The sequence below is a fragment of the Malaclemys terrapin genome, chromosome 1 (assembly GCF_027887155.1).
Source record: "Malaclemys terrapin pileata isolate rMalTer1 chromosome 1, rMalTer1.hap1, whole genome shotgun sequence".
Lineage (NCBI taxonomy): Eukaryota > Metazoa > Chordata > Testudines > Emydidae > Malaclemys > Malaclemys terrapin.
Genome location: NC_071505.1, coordinates 178,010,217 through 178,025,797, shown reverse-complemented (window position 1 = coordinate 178,025,797; position 15,581 = coordinate 178,010,217).

The following is a 15,581-nucleotide window of genomic DNA, read 5'->3' as shown; positions in this document are numbered from 1 at the left end:
TCTTGTCTACTCTAGCAGGTTTTACTGACAACAGTTCTGCCAGCAGAGGGCACACTTGGCTGTTTGTATTGGGGCACTGTGTTCCCTGAGCATCAGATTGCATCAGCAAATGTGTGTTGCACTGTGGGAAGGCATCCTAATGTCCTCTGTACCACCTTCTGGTGTGCTACTTAATGGGAGATTTTTGCTGTGCATTGTGGGGCAGCAGCTGTTTATTGCAGAATACCAGCCTTTTCCACACACATGAACTATCCCCTCCCAATTCTATTAGTTGTGAATGTTTAGTGTAACAGTCTGGTGTGTTGGAAGGGATAGTTTGGTAAATGCAGTGATGGGAGGCTGTCACCCCTTAGGGGGCAGAGTTAAGATTATGCTGATGGTATATGGTAGTGGTAAGGTGCAGGACATGTACTGCTCAGAGGCTAACTTTTCATTTTTTTGCTTTTATTGTTTTGTGTGAGAGATATTATGTGTGTACCAACTTTCCCCTGTTTCATACAAAATTTGTATACATTTTCTTAAAATGTGTAAGTTGGAGTGGAGGGGTATGGATCTGTGCAGGGGTGGTTCTCAGAGTTATACGCCATAGAAATGCAGCTATTGACTGAAAAAATGTTATCCACTTTTCTGCCAGAATTTATCCTAAAACAGAAGGTTTTATCTGATGGATAAATGCTGCTGAAGACAGAAATTGAAGTTAACCCCTCCTGAAAAACATGCCAGCAACATCAAGTCTGGAGGGGTGGGAATAAAAGTGTGGAGGGGAGGGAAGCAGGGCTGTGCTGGGACAGAGCTCTGGAGTCTGAAATACAGAGAACCTAGGAGTAGCTAATAATTTATCCAAGAGATGGTTAAGAGGTTTCTCGACCATGGTTTGCAATACCTACAACATAGGGAAGAGATTTCTGATAGGAGAGGGCTCTTTAATACACCCCCCCCCAAAAAAAAAAAAGAACAAAGGCAAAAAAAAGCACAATGAACAGTACCAGGTTTACAATGGTGTCAATGGTGCCAGGTCCACACTGAGAAGGACCCACTCTTCTCCACCCCTCCCTCCTTGCTCGTTCCTTTCCGCCCCCCTCCCCTCCTGCAAGCAGCAGGCAGTGCCTTGAGGGGGAAGAGGCCAAGCATGGGTGGGGCCACGGTCCAGGCGCCGGGGCGGGGCCACGGTCCAGGTGCCGGGGCCCACCAAGATTAATCCAGCCCTGAAATGAGATTCAATGGCTGGAAGCTGAGGGTAGGCAATTTCAGATTAGAAATAAGGCATAAATTTTAACAGACAGGATAATTAACCATTGGAGCAACTTACGAGGTATGGGGTGGATACTCCACCATCTGAACTTTTGAAGCCATCACTGGATATCTTTTTAAGGGATATATACCTCAAACAGAAGTTCTAGACTTGAAGCATAGATTACTGGGTAAAATTCTGTGGTCTATGTTAAGACAGAGGTCAGACTAGATGACCACAATGATTCCTTTTGGCCTCAAAAATGTATGAATCTAACTCTGAGAAGGTTTGGACAGGACTTTTTGCCTTACTTGTTTGCTAAAAAGTTAATACCTCAGGAAGGGGGTGAGGACTGTTTTAGAGCATGTAGGATACCAGCTTCTTATAAAGTATAACTGCAGATAGCAAATTTCTAATCTGTGTATGGTGATTTAATCCATCTGTCAATGGAACATTAAATAAAGAAGTGCCATAGAAGAGCTAAGTTATCATACAAATCAGCTTCCAGAATGGTCTTCATCCTTCATTGCTAAACCAAACCACTCAGACTACAATCCATAGTTCCCATAACACAAATACAGCATGTGATGTGGATCTTTCTTCACTTGGCCACTGCTTTTTGTTGGATGCTTGAAGAACTGACTGAAGCTTGTAGGAGTCAAATCCTATACCTTTTGTTCTGATAAACAGTAGACCGGTCAGAAGTATTTTCAATTCAGTGAGTGTTCTTTTTTACATTGTTGTTCTTCCCTTTCTTTCACTGCCTTGAGATAATCTGTACCATCTGCCACTCTCATATCTCAATAGTTTGCATTCAATCCAATTCTCCAGTAGTAGTTTTCCATCTCCAATGTGTCTTGCAGAGTAAAAAAGAGTCGATGTGCACCAAATCAACACATGAATCTCCTGCATCATTCTGAATTTTAGTGAAATACTGGCACACCTTTGATAAGGCTAATCAGATGATCGGGGCCAGCAATGGGATTTATATCTGTCCTAGAACAGATTGTTAAAATGGATATACAATCTATTGTTTACTAGGACCCACCCCACCACCCACATTTCTGTACCTGCATGGCTGTCTTGAGCCCACATTATTACTAATGTATATTGCAGTGGGGCCTAGAAGCCCCAATCAAGGCCCCATAGCACTAGCCACTGTACATACATGTAATAAAAAGACTTGCGGTCTAAGCCAATGATAAGACAGCAGAAGGAGAGAACAGGTGGTGAGGGAAGACAAGGTAACAGTGAGCATGCACAATGTTTGGTATGGAAGTGGCAGACTCAGGATACCAACTGGTTAACCACTGGATCCATGTGATTCAAAATCTTCCCCCAGGATAGTCTGGAATTCAGTACACCACTCTAAAAATTCTCACCATTTACTTTTTAGTTTGTAGGCAGCGCTTGGTTTGAGAACTACCTCCCACCCCAAAGTCACTCGCTGACTATGTCCCTCTCAGCCAATGTTCTTCACATGTTTTTGATTATCTTATTGGCATTTGCTGCAACCTGGTTTTCGCCAGAGCTCTTTCCAAGCAGACTAACAGCCCCATGATGAAATCAGCAAAGGAGGCTCTTCATGATTGTAATTATGGCAGTAAAGTCTCTGTACTTTTATTGCTGTACTAGTATCAATTATTTGGAGCCATATTAAATAAATGAACATGAATATGACATGCTCAATTCATATGGGGGCTCATGAACTCTTTTTAAAAAGTCTCTTTCATCCTGCTGCTTTCCTTATGAAATTTTTGTGCAATTGGACCTTCGACATTTCACATTCATCACAAATATGATTAGTTCAGGACTGAATATACAACCATTTTATAAGGGTTCAGGGGTACAAAAATCATGAGAAAAAGAGCAGGCATAAAAATGACTTTTTAAAGAAAGTTCAGTGACCTCCATATAGACTGGGTATGACACGTTAAAGTCACTGACTTCATTTATACTCTCCAGTTCCCTATATATAGTATTATATTAGTTTACTTGTAAGTTCAAAGGCACTGCAGTGCTTGAGCTACAATATTTATTGTACAGTCGTGAGTAACCTGCTAGACAGAACCTATCCCTGCGTGCACACTAGAGTGGCCATAACATCAGTAATGACAATGGGAGGGCATTAGCTTTTGCCCTTTGGGTGGCTGAATACGGCAGAGCAAAGTAATAGTGTAAGCACTCTGCAACCTGAAGACATCTTCCTTTTCTAAAATGCTGCTGAATAAGAATTAGGTTTAGTAGATCTTATATCTGCAGAACTGAATCAAGATCTTGCAGAATTCACAGTCTATATTTCATTAAAAAACCCCAAATTTATTTTATTCACTTGTCTATCAATTCTCTAACTGGAACAGATTTCATTTCAAAGAATGTTGGAGAAAGGCTATTCCAAATGCCGATACTCACTTAAAAATGGTTATAGCTTATTTGATACTTGTGCTCAGTGTATTTGCCCTGTTTACAATTCAGTCATCCCAATTTGGCAACAAAAAGAATTCCATCTCTTTTGGATGACGAGTTACATACCACAAACAAGGAATAATTAATAGAATCATAGGACCATAGAGTTAAAAAGGACAGCAAGGGTCATCTAGTCTAGCCCCCTGCCAAGATGCAGGATTTGTTGTGTCTCGACCAGGGATTGGCAACCTTTGGCACGCGGCCCATCAGGGAAATCTGCTGGCGGGCTGGGATGATTTGTTTACCTGCAGCGTCCGCAGGTTCAGCCAATCTCAGCTCCCATTGGCTGAGGTTCACCATTCCAGGCCACTGGGGGCTGTGGAAAGAGACGGCCAGCACATCCCTCGGCCCGTGCCACTTCTCGCAGCCCCCATTGGCCTGGAGCGGTGAACCATGGCCAGTTGGAGTTGCGATGGCCAAACCTGTGGACACTGCAGGTAAACAAACAATTCCAGCCCGCCCGCGGATTTCCCTGATGGGCCGCGTGCCAAAGGTTGCCAGTCCCTGGTCTAGACCATCCAAGACAGATGGCTATCTAGTATCTTTTTGAAAAGCTCAGTGAAGGAGCTTCCATGACTTCCATAGGCAGTTTGTTACGTTGTCCTACTGTTCTTACAGTTAGGAAGTTTTTCCTGAGATTTAATCTAAATCTTCAATGCTGTAGTTTGAACAACATAGCAGATTTAGATTAGTCAAAGACATAGTGAACATGAATAGCTTGTAAGCTTTCCATAAGTCAGAATATGGTCACATGAAGTGTTCAAACAATTATGAATTTAGAGCCCAATTCTACAAAGTTTTATACAGGTGCTTAACTTGAGGTACTGTGAGTAGTTCTATTGAAGTCAATGGGACAACTCACAGGGTGAAATGCTGTCTTCATTGAAATCAATAGCAAAACTCCCATTAACATCAGTGGGGCCAGGAATTCAACCAGAGTGTGTTAAGTGAAGTGTAAGGTTAGGTGCTTACATCTTTGCAGGATCAATACCAAACTCATAAAAAAACCGCCCAAAAGTCTGCTCCTGGAAAATTCCCAGTCAGAAATATAGGGCAAAGCTCTCAGATAAACTGCTCACTACAAATAAGTGGCCAAGGTCTAATGAAGAGGAAGTTAGTGAGTGATGGGATAGGAAAAATAAACCCTGGTTTCTTACCCATTAATTAATGAGTTAATTGGGAAAGCAGAGACTACTCAAGTGTTACCTCTGAAACAGCTCTCACTGCTAGGTCAGCAATATGTATAATTCTGTGGCAATTATCACCCCAGAAATCTCAATGTGTACCATTACCAATTAAGCCACACAACAAAACTGTGTGGGTAGGTATTGTTATATTCATTTGTCACATGGCAAAAATGAAGCACTTAGAAGTTAATTGAACCTACCAACTTCACTGGATGACTAACTGGCAGAACTAGAAATATAACCCAGGACTCCCAGTTTGTGCTTTCTAATCACTAGATCACATTCCCGCTCCTTTATATAATGGTACAATGTTTTCATGAGTGACTCTATAAAAGGATGGTATATTCAGTCTACAAGATTGCCCATAGATACTGCTCAACTGTCTGATCTGTTGTGGATATCAATGGTAGCCTTTTTCTGTGCTGCTCTTCCTGAAATTACTGTCCCTAAAACAACTAGTTTTAAGCTTCAGCCAATATACACTCCTGACACCATTGTGCTATTTCTTGAAGTGCTATTGTCAGGTCCACACTTGAGGTAACATCAGAAACAATGGTATTGTGCAGCCATTCAGGTGAGAAGGTAAAAGTCAGATAACCAAAGATGCAATTCCAAATGCGGAAGTGACAGGTGCCTCCATGTTTAGCTATACAGTAACTCCTCACTCAAAGTCATCCTGGTTAACGTTGTTTCGTTGTTACATTGCTGATCAATTAGAGAACATGCTCGTTTAAAGTTGTGCAATGCTCCCTTATAACGTCTTTTGGCAGCCGTCTGCTTTGTCCACTTCTTGCAGGAAGAGCAGCCGTTGGAGATAGCTGGTGGAGGCTTGGAACCAGGTGGACCGGCAGCCCCCCTATCAGCTCCCCGCTCCCCTAAGTTCCCTGTGCAGCAGCCGCCCAGCAGGCTATCAATTGCCAGGCAGTTCAGCTGTCCCTCCCCCCACTGCCATGTGCTGCTCCTGCCCTCTGCCTTGGAGCTGCTCATGGGAGCCTCCTGCTTGCTGTGTAGGGGGTTGGGGGAAGAGTGGGGCTAATGTCAGGGTGTCCCCCTCCCCCCTGCTCCTGCACCCCACTTACCCCGTCTCCATAGAGTAGGGGTGAGGGACACAACAGGGCTCAGGACGGCGGGAGCTTGCTGGCAGCAGCTGCTGTCTCAACTTGCTGATCTACTTAAAAAGACAGTTTACTTAGAGTGGGGTCAGTGTACTTAAAGGGGCAATGCACATCTCTCTCTCACACACAGGGTGTGTGTTTCTGTCTGCCATGCTGTCTCCCCTCCCTCCATTCGTGCTGCCTTGTAGACTGTGAGGCTACATTAACAGCAATGTGTTAACCCTTGCAGGCTCAGCCAAGTGCTAGTTCATCCTTTAGCAGTAAGACATTCCCTGGGAAATATCCCACCCCCTTTAACCCTCTGACTCCACCACCTCAACCAAGTCTCACAATCATCATCACTGTGTACAGTATCAAATTGTTTGCTTAAAACTTATACTGTGTATATATATATATATATATAGTCTTTTGTCTGGTGAAAAAAATTTCCCTGGAACCTAACCCCCCCATTTACATTAATTCTTATGGGGAAATTGGATTCACTTAACATCGTTTCACTTAAAGTCGCATTTTTCAGGAACATAGCTACAACGTTAAGTGAGGAGTTACTGTATTTCCAAATTTTCCCCAAGAGAGCTGGATTGTCATTGTTGGGGCAGACTTAAAGTCACCACTTTAGAAAACCATGACATTAAAACAAAAAAAAAAAAATGCACCACTACATTCTGCATGTGAAGTGACAGTTCTGGGTGGCAGCTAGTTAAGGGGACAAGAATTGCAGAAGGCCATGGTGATGGTTATCACATTGCATGATGCAAGGACTAAGATTGAAGCTTGAATCTGGTGCTAGAAGTCCATTGCAACATCAATTATTTGAAATAAAAATGTCATGGTTATGATACTTTGGAAACTGCTGCACTTAACTTCCAAACTGTTGTTTTAAAACAGCTAATGTACCCAACCCTGAATTAATGTCAATGTCCTATAAAACTGACTGTTTAAAAAAAGTCAGCAAATAATTTTTTTTTAGTCTATGTCAGCTCAAAAGGGTGCCTCAGTTGTTTCATCTCAAAACAGCTGCATGCTTTCACTGACATTTGTTGACCTTTCTTTGTGCACTCATCCTAACCTCTTAGGTTATTTCCTGGCCTCCCTTCAGTGACCTATGACTAGTGATGACCTTTAGCTAGAGAATGCAACATTTTGTTCTCCTCTGGCTGACATGTGATGCTCTCATTATTCAAAGGTATGTGAAAATAATGACCTCTAGTGACCTTTCAGTTTCCTTTCATTTATTGGTCTGTGCTAGGTGCTTGTTCAGCATATTGCTATGCTTAGGTGGTTAGGGTACACATTTTTTTCTTTAAGCATGAAGCTGCTCAGTTGAAACAATTTTTAAGTTCTTGTTCATATTGCTCCCTTGAAAGATCATTTCAGGAGGAAGAGATGAGGGCAAGGGAGTGGGAGAGCTTTACAGGCTGCATCTATGTGCAAAATTCAGAAAGTTTGACAAAGTAACTCTCAGCCTTCCCATCACCATATTTCTGAATTCCCTCTGATGATATTTTTGACTAGTAGAGATGCAGTTGGTATGGATAGAAGATAAATACAACAATGTAGTCGAAGACATGTTAACAACAACAATGATCAGTCAGGTATGTTGTTGTCATTTGGGTTTCAAAATGGGAAAACTTCCAGTATTCTTTCCAAAAGAAAGACTTGAGATGTGAAATGTTTCTGCAAGAAGTAGGTTTCATTTTCAGAGCAAGTGAGACACACTCGCATTGCCTATAGCAAACATTTTAAAATGCAGAGGGTGTGAGGAGGAAAGGGATAAACAACTTTTGTTTGGGAGACTGTCATAGCAATTAACAGTTTAGCCAGGATTTAACCAGCATGAATATTTAATCATCCCTTACTTGGAGAAAGGATGGTGACTCCAGGTCAGGGTTGAGGGCATTTATGGAGCAGTACTAGGCTCAGACAGTTGGTCTAGACACTTTTTCACTATGAATACAATATTTCCTATTATGAGTCTAAAAATCAATTAAGGACTAAATTATGCTTACCACTGCATGGAAGCCCTAGAGGAAGGGAGAGTGCACTAGGAGCCCTAGTTCATCTGCACAGAGGTCAGGCATAAACTGACCCCCAGAGCTAGCACAGCGGCAGCACCAGAGGAGGTGTTTCTGGCTGGGGCCAGAGTAAGGCATTGTCCCAGCCCTTCCCCATTCAAAGCTGGGAAGTTCCACTGTTCCTGAAGAGACAAGTTGTCAGCCACAGTTTTCATCCTGGAGCTTTAGGTATCCTGGCTTCAGGCCTTTGAGTATCTTGAAGATAAGGACCAAGACCTTGAACTTGACTCCATGTTCTATGGGAAGCCAGTGGAATGAGTAGAGGATAGGTTGATGTTCTCACAGTATCCTGTGTTGGTAAGGAGACACATTGCAGTAGTCTGTACTAGTTGGATTTTCATTCCTAAAGGCTGAAGTCTTCGTGCCCAGGTTTATCAGATTGCTGTATTCCAACCAGGATGTAATGAAGGTATGAATAACTGAGGCCAGGTTATCATGTGTTAGGATGGGACCGAGTCTCATACCTAATTGGACAAGTAGAAAGTGTTAATCATGTGTAGTTACCCTTTACTAGAGGGGCCTCTGAACTTTACTGGGAGTGTACCAGGAAACCCAGTCACCTGTAATGCCCACAGACCCCGGTCGTCAGCAGGCAGGATTGAACCTGGGACCTCTGGGGCTTAGTGCATGAGCCTCTACTGCATGAGCTAAAAGACGTATGCCTGTTAGCTAGGGCTGTAGAGCGGACTCATTAATCTCTCTCTGTAAGTGGTCTTGGTATCACTAGATGGAAAAGAGCATCCAGGGGGTATGTGGGTTACACATGTATCCTGCTATGTGAAAGCTGCAGCATCAGCAAGGAATCCAGAAATACTCTGCAACTACAAACCAACTGTGTGTGTTCCTTCAACCAAAAGAGACTGCACTACAGCTGCAAATCTTTCCAAGCATGTTCCTCTGCCCATCAGCATCATCTCTGTCTTGCTCAGATCACCTTCTTCATCCATGACCTGGTCTCTTCCAAGCACTGCGCCATCTTGGTGGTAGTGGTGTGACCATATGTGATGAATGATAAGTAGAGCTATGTGTAATCTACACATTGCTGGCACTTGAATCTCTGCCTTCTGACAATTTCATCTAGTGGTTGCATGTAGACGTTGAATAGGACTGGAGAGAGAATTGACTCATGTGGGACTAGACAAGTGAGGGATCTAGTGGTGGAGGTACAGTTTCCCATCACTATTCTTTGGGTGTGTGTCTCCACAAAGGACTGAAATCCTTTTAGCACAATCCCCGGGACCCTGGGCAACTTGGCTGGGAGCAGGGTCAGCCAAGGTAGCATATAGGGATCATAGCATAACTGAGAATCAGCCCAAGATGTAAACAAGAACTTCTGATGGTCTCCTTTCCAGGCCCTGAAGCTCTCCTCCCAAAACCACCCAATTGCCAGAGAGGCTCTGGATCTTGACTGTCTCTTATCTTCCTTGGGGAAAGACAGCTAAGTGGTTACTCTCTTGAGGGATGTTTGGGGTACAAGAGGTAGCCAGCAAGTCTACACTCTCTGGTGCCCTCATGGGATAGATGGTAGGCCTGTTTCTACAGTCTTTTTGTGGGGCATCTCCCTCTTCACTCGCTTCTCTATTGCCTTGTGGTGCCCTTTCTTCTTTCCCTTTGTGTTTTCTTTGTCTTTGTCCTTAGCAATACCCATGTCTTTCTCCCCCATCCCCTTTTCGGGGACTCTGGAAAATCAGTCACTGCTAAGTGACAGAGCATGCACTAGTGGCTATCTTGTCTCCCCTTCCTGGCTCCTTGCACTTCCTCCTCAGCTCTGCTTCAGTGAGAGGCAAGCAGAGTGGGAGTGGCACAGTCCACAGAGGAAGTAGAGAAACAATGAAACCAGCAGTACAGCTAATCTGTGGGAGCTGGTGTCACTAGCAGCTGACCGAGGTGCAAGGCAGAAACCCAGGACTGGCACAGAGAAATCTGGACTATTGGTAACTATAATATATTGTTTCATATATTGTTGGTTATAATATGGAGATATATCTATCTCATAGAGCTGGAAGGGACCTTGAAAGGTCATTGAGTCCAGTCCCCTGCTTTCACTAGCAGGACCAAGTACTGTCCATGACAGATTTTTGCCCCAGATCCCTAAATGGCCCCCTCAAGGATTGAACTCTCAACCCTAGATTTAGCAGGCCAATACTCAAACCACTAAGCTATCCCTCCCCCCTTTATTTTTAAAGGATTGTATCCTAGGGCATTAGATTTCCAAAGTCAGCCCTTTTTAAAATAAAAAGAAATAGATGAATGATTTGGGTACTCATGAAAGTGAAGAACTATCATTATAGCTGTGTGGATAACTGATATTTCGGTTTGGAGGCTGAACCAAAAAACACAACGAAAAAATTGTTTTAGGCCAAACAAAACGTGTAGCTCAACCCTGTTTTCTGTTGTTTTAATTCAAATAAAATTGAAGTGCAACTCTAAATGACAAAATAAAAAAATAAAAATGTTTCATTTAGAAAATATTGACATAAAATGTTTTTATTTTGGTGGGGTTTTTTGACAGAAACTATTGCAGCAAATTCACCCAGATTCACAAAATATTTCAGTCCACCTGAATCTGTGTTTTTGAGCAAAAAAAGTGTCATATGAAATGTTTTGTCCAGCTCCAACTAGTAGCAGTGTACAAACAAGATATAGTTCAAGCAATTGCCAGGCTAACTTCCCCTCATTGATCTGCCAGTGCACTTTAAGCCTGTCATATTATGTCCCTGCAATGCCAGGTCAAGGCCAGAGCTCTTCTTTCCCAAACAGAGTGGTATTCATGACTAAAGTGTGGAATGTATTTTAGAAGGTGCACAGATGGGAACTAGCCTGAGAAATGGTTACCCACTTCTTTGTATTCTAAACCCAGATCTGATGTCAGGGTGCCTGTAGCCAATTACAGTGAACTGACCCATGTGCCAAAGCCCAGTAAGGACTTTCATAACCATGAACACCATTAGTGCACATAACTTTGTGACACTTAAAATCACTAGATACTTTTTTGAACATTTAGGTCAATGACCTTAAGTTGTTTATGGAGAGAGACAATTAGTCTATAAGCAGAAATGGGTGGAACCTATCAATAACTTTTTAAATAACATGTTTATCCAAAATGACTCTTTCCTTTTCTTTTCAGCAAAAGTCTTCTCAGAAATTTTCTGTTATCATTTCCCCCCCATCTCATTTGACTCTCATTGCTCAGTTGGCTTGTTTCTTTTTTCTTCTGTAAATCATATTTTCAGTCCAAGACTGGTTTATGTGAGTGAAAGAATCTAATTGGAATACTATAGGCTCTCTACTGCTCTTCACATCTTTCTTTGCATCTCAATGTGATCTAAATGTCAGATATCCCTTTCTGTGAGAGATTTATTTTTCCGCATCATGCAAGAGTCGCACTGAACTTAAATTGTTCTGTCTTTTTCTGCCCTTTTGAGCTCCTGCTGTAAATAAACTGTATTTCAGTATTATAGCTCTGTGACTTGGTGCGGAGTGGGGGTAGAGCAGGGGAAAGAGAAGAACTACCTGGTCCCCAGCCAGAAGACAAGGGGTTAACTCCAGCTTTACTTTCCCCTCCCCTGGCCCAGGTGCTTGGGGAAAAGCTTTCAGATGGGATGCTGGAGAAACAGAAGGGGGAAAAGCCTTTGGGAAAACAGGACTCCATACATAGGTGCTATATGATCCCCCAGTTGGGGAATCTTTTTGTTATGCTTGTAATCTTTGTATACTTTGTGACCTTATGGTTACTTGTTTTGATTTATACTGATAAAGTGATAGTCCAGCTAAAAAATCTTGCTGCTTACTGTGGAATCGCCCTGCCACTTTACAAGCTTATATAATTCATTTGCTTTTTTAAAGTGAACTTTTCATACGAAGTTAGTGTTGGAGAAGTGCAAGCCTGACAGCTCTGGCAAATGAGGCCTTGTCCACCCTTAACATATAGGTCAACATAGCTACAACGCACAGGAGTGTGAAAAATCCACACCCCTGTGCACTATAGTCACATCAACCTAGCCCCCAGCATAAATGTCGCTAAGTCGACAGAAGAACCAGGGCCGGATCCAGGCACCAGCTTACCAAGCAGGTGTTTGGGGCGGCCACTTCGGCGGGGGGCGGCACGAGCAGCTGTTCGGCAGCAATTCGGCGGACGGTCCCTCACTCCTGCTTGGAGCGAAGGACCTCCTGCCGAATTGCCACCGCAGATCGTGATTGCGGCTTTTTTTTATATTTGTTTGGCTGCTTGGGGCGGCCAAAACCCTGGAGCTGGCCCTGAGAAGAACACGTCCATGAACCTAGCTATCATCATTTGGGGAGGAGGCATTCTATAGCAAAGAAAAAAACCCTTCAGCTGCTGTAGGCTACGTCTATGCAACAGGGTTATGCTGGCACATGGCCTGAAATGCTCCCATTAGCCATACAAAAAGTACAGCACAAGCAACACAAGTTTCACTTCACAGCTTTCCCCAGTTCACTCCATCATAAAGGGAGCACACCTCTGGAGGAAACTACGTTCTCATGGCTCATTCAGTCCTTTCTTTCTTTGCTAAGGATATGTCTACACTGGCAAGTTTCTGCGCCACAAGTTATACTACTTTTATTAGAACGCTAGAATTAAACTGCTTTTGCGGGTCCACACTGTGCTCCTTGTGACGCTAGACAGCAGTGCATTGTGGTAGCTATCCCACTGTGCAACTGGCCGCAGGGTGCTTTGGGAAGGGTTTTCAATGCCTCATGGGGCAGGCACAGCATCACATGATGCAGGTTTCCCAATCCCGTTGTTCCATTGGCATCCTACTACATTGCCAACTGCTTTTCAACTGAAGTTGGGGGGAAGTGTGTGACAGGGAGTGTGTGTGTGTATATGGAGGGGGGAGGGAGAGAGACAGTGTGTTTTGGGGGACAGAGAGTGTATCAGCATGCTGTCTTTTAAGTTCAGACAGTGGCAGGAAGCAAGTCCTGAAGCAGGATGAGGAGGAAACCCCGACAGTCAGCCCCCGCCTCCCTTACTGGGCAGAGCTCTCTCTCTCTCTCTCCCTCTCTCTCTCTCGCACACACCTGCCTCTGTGTTATAGACTCATAGACTTTAAGGTCAGAAGGGACCATTATGATCATCTAGTCTGACCTCCTGCACAACGCAGGCCACAGAATCTCACCCACCCAATCCTGTAACAAACCCCTAACCTATGTCTGAGTTACTGAAGTCCTCAAATCATGGTTTAAAGACCTTAAGGTGCAGAGAATCCTTCAGCAAGTGACCTGTGCCCCACACTGCAGAGGAAGGCGAAAAACCTCCAGGGCCTCTGCCAATCTGCCCTGGAGGAAAATTCCTTCCCAACCCCAAATATGGTGATCAGCTAAACCCTGAGCATGTGGGCAAGACCAACCAGCCATCACCCAGGAAAGAATTCTCTGTAATAACTCAGATGCCCATCTAACATCCCATCACAGACCATTGTGCATATTTACCTGCTAATAATCAAAGATCAATTAATTGCCAAAATTAGGCTAGCCCATCATACTATCCCCTCCATAAACTTATCAAGCTTAGTCTTGAAGCCAGATATGTCTTTTGCCCCCACTACTCCCCTTGGAAGGCTATTCCAGAACTTCACTCCTCTAATGGTTAGAAACCTTCATCTAATTTCAAGTCTAAACTTCCTAATGTCCAGTTTATATCCATTTGTTCTTGTGTCCACATTGGTACTGATCTTAAATAATTCCTCTCCCTCCCTGATATTTATCCCTCTGATATATTTATAAAGAGCAATCATATCTCCCCTCAGCCTTCTTTTGGTTAGGCTAAACAAGCCAAGCTCTTTGAGTCTCCTTTCATAAGACAGGTTTTCCATTCCTCGTGTAACCCTTCTGCCCATCTGAGTTGGCAGCAACAAGGGCCGGGTTCTGTATCTAGGGGTTCCATTTCAATAATGTAATGCAAAACCGGCTTCAGCCCCCACCCAGTGACCTGGGACAATTACATACCACCCCCTGGGCGCCTCTAAGTGGCAATACTTCCCCTCTCGCAAGCACGGAGTCTGAGTGTAGCAGAAAATGTTTAATAACTTGAGGTAAACGACATCAGCATTAAATTGGGAAAACACCACAAACAGGATTCATAACACAATCCATGAGCAAAAAACCCACCCCCAAAGTCCCAAAAGTCCAAAACCCCAAAAGTCTCTTGAGTCCAGCAACCCAAGAATCACCCAAAAGTCTCTGTCCCTGGTCAGTGCAGCCCCAGAGTTCAAAAGTTTATCTGCAGAGTCTTACCCGCCCCCCAGCCTGGGTGGAAATGGGGGGGAAGAAAGGGGCACACAGGATATTAAGGGGCACCTTATGTGGTCTGAGGCCAACTCCCCCACCTCTCCATGGGGTTCTGCTGCAGTCTTCACCATGAGCTGCTCCACTCCACCAGCCGCTCCGCTCCTCCAGCTGTCCCGTGAGCCACTCCAGCCATCCCGCAAACTGCTCCGCTCCGCTCTGCTCATCGGCCCACGGGCTGCGCCAACCACCCCACAAACTACTCAGCTCAAAGTGAATTCAGCATAGCAGCCTGTGACTAGACTCTTAATGGAATCAAAATTAGCTCTGCTATGCAACAGTGGAGAGGAAAAAGTGGTGCAATTGATGTTTCAGACCCTCAAAAGGGGCCCATAGTATCAGGTACAAATACCTGCCCCCAGCCTCTCTCAATTCACTGGGTTTTGGAACCCATGTCCCTTGTCTAGCGAGTGCTACTTAAATGATGGTGAGACCCTCTATCATAAAAAAGTTTCATTGTCCTTGATTCACATAATCAGGGTAACAACATTTTATTCCTCCTGGCCCAATAACAGAGAAACTGGGGATCCCACAGCAGCCAAAGTGACCATTTGGGGCTGCTGTGGGCTCATGCTAGGCGGGGTGGGTGTGCCTATGCAAACACGATCAGCCCCTGAAGTTCTTTTCCATACTCACCATAATTCACCACCAGATGTCAGGGTAGAGCTCATCCTGACTCTGCTTACACTCGGATCATCCTAGTAGCTGTTCTCTGTAACTGTTCCAGTTTGAATTCATCCTTCTTAAACATGGGAGACCAGAACTGCACACAATATTCCAGATGAGATCTCACCAGTGCCTTGTATAACGGTACTAACACCTCCTTATCTTTACTGGAAATACCTCGCCTGATGCATCCCAAGACCGCATTAGCTTTTTTAACGGCCATATCACATTGGCGACTCATAGTCATCCTGTGATCAACCAATACTCCGAGGTCCTTCTCCTCCTCTGTTACTTCCAACTGATGTGTCCCCAATTTATAACCAAAATTCTTGTTATTAATCCCTAAATGCATAACCTTGCACTTTTCACTATTAAATTTCATCCTATTACTATTACTCCAGTTTACAAGGTCATCCAGATCTTCCTGTATGATATCCCGGTCTGTGTATTAGCAATACCACCCAGCTTTGTGTCATCCACAAACATTATTAGCACATTCCCACTTTTTGTGCCAAGGTCAGTAATAAAAAGA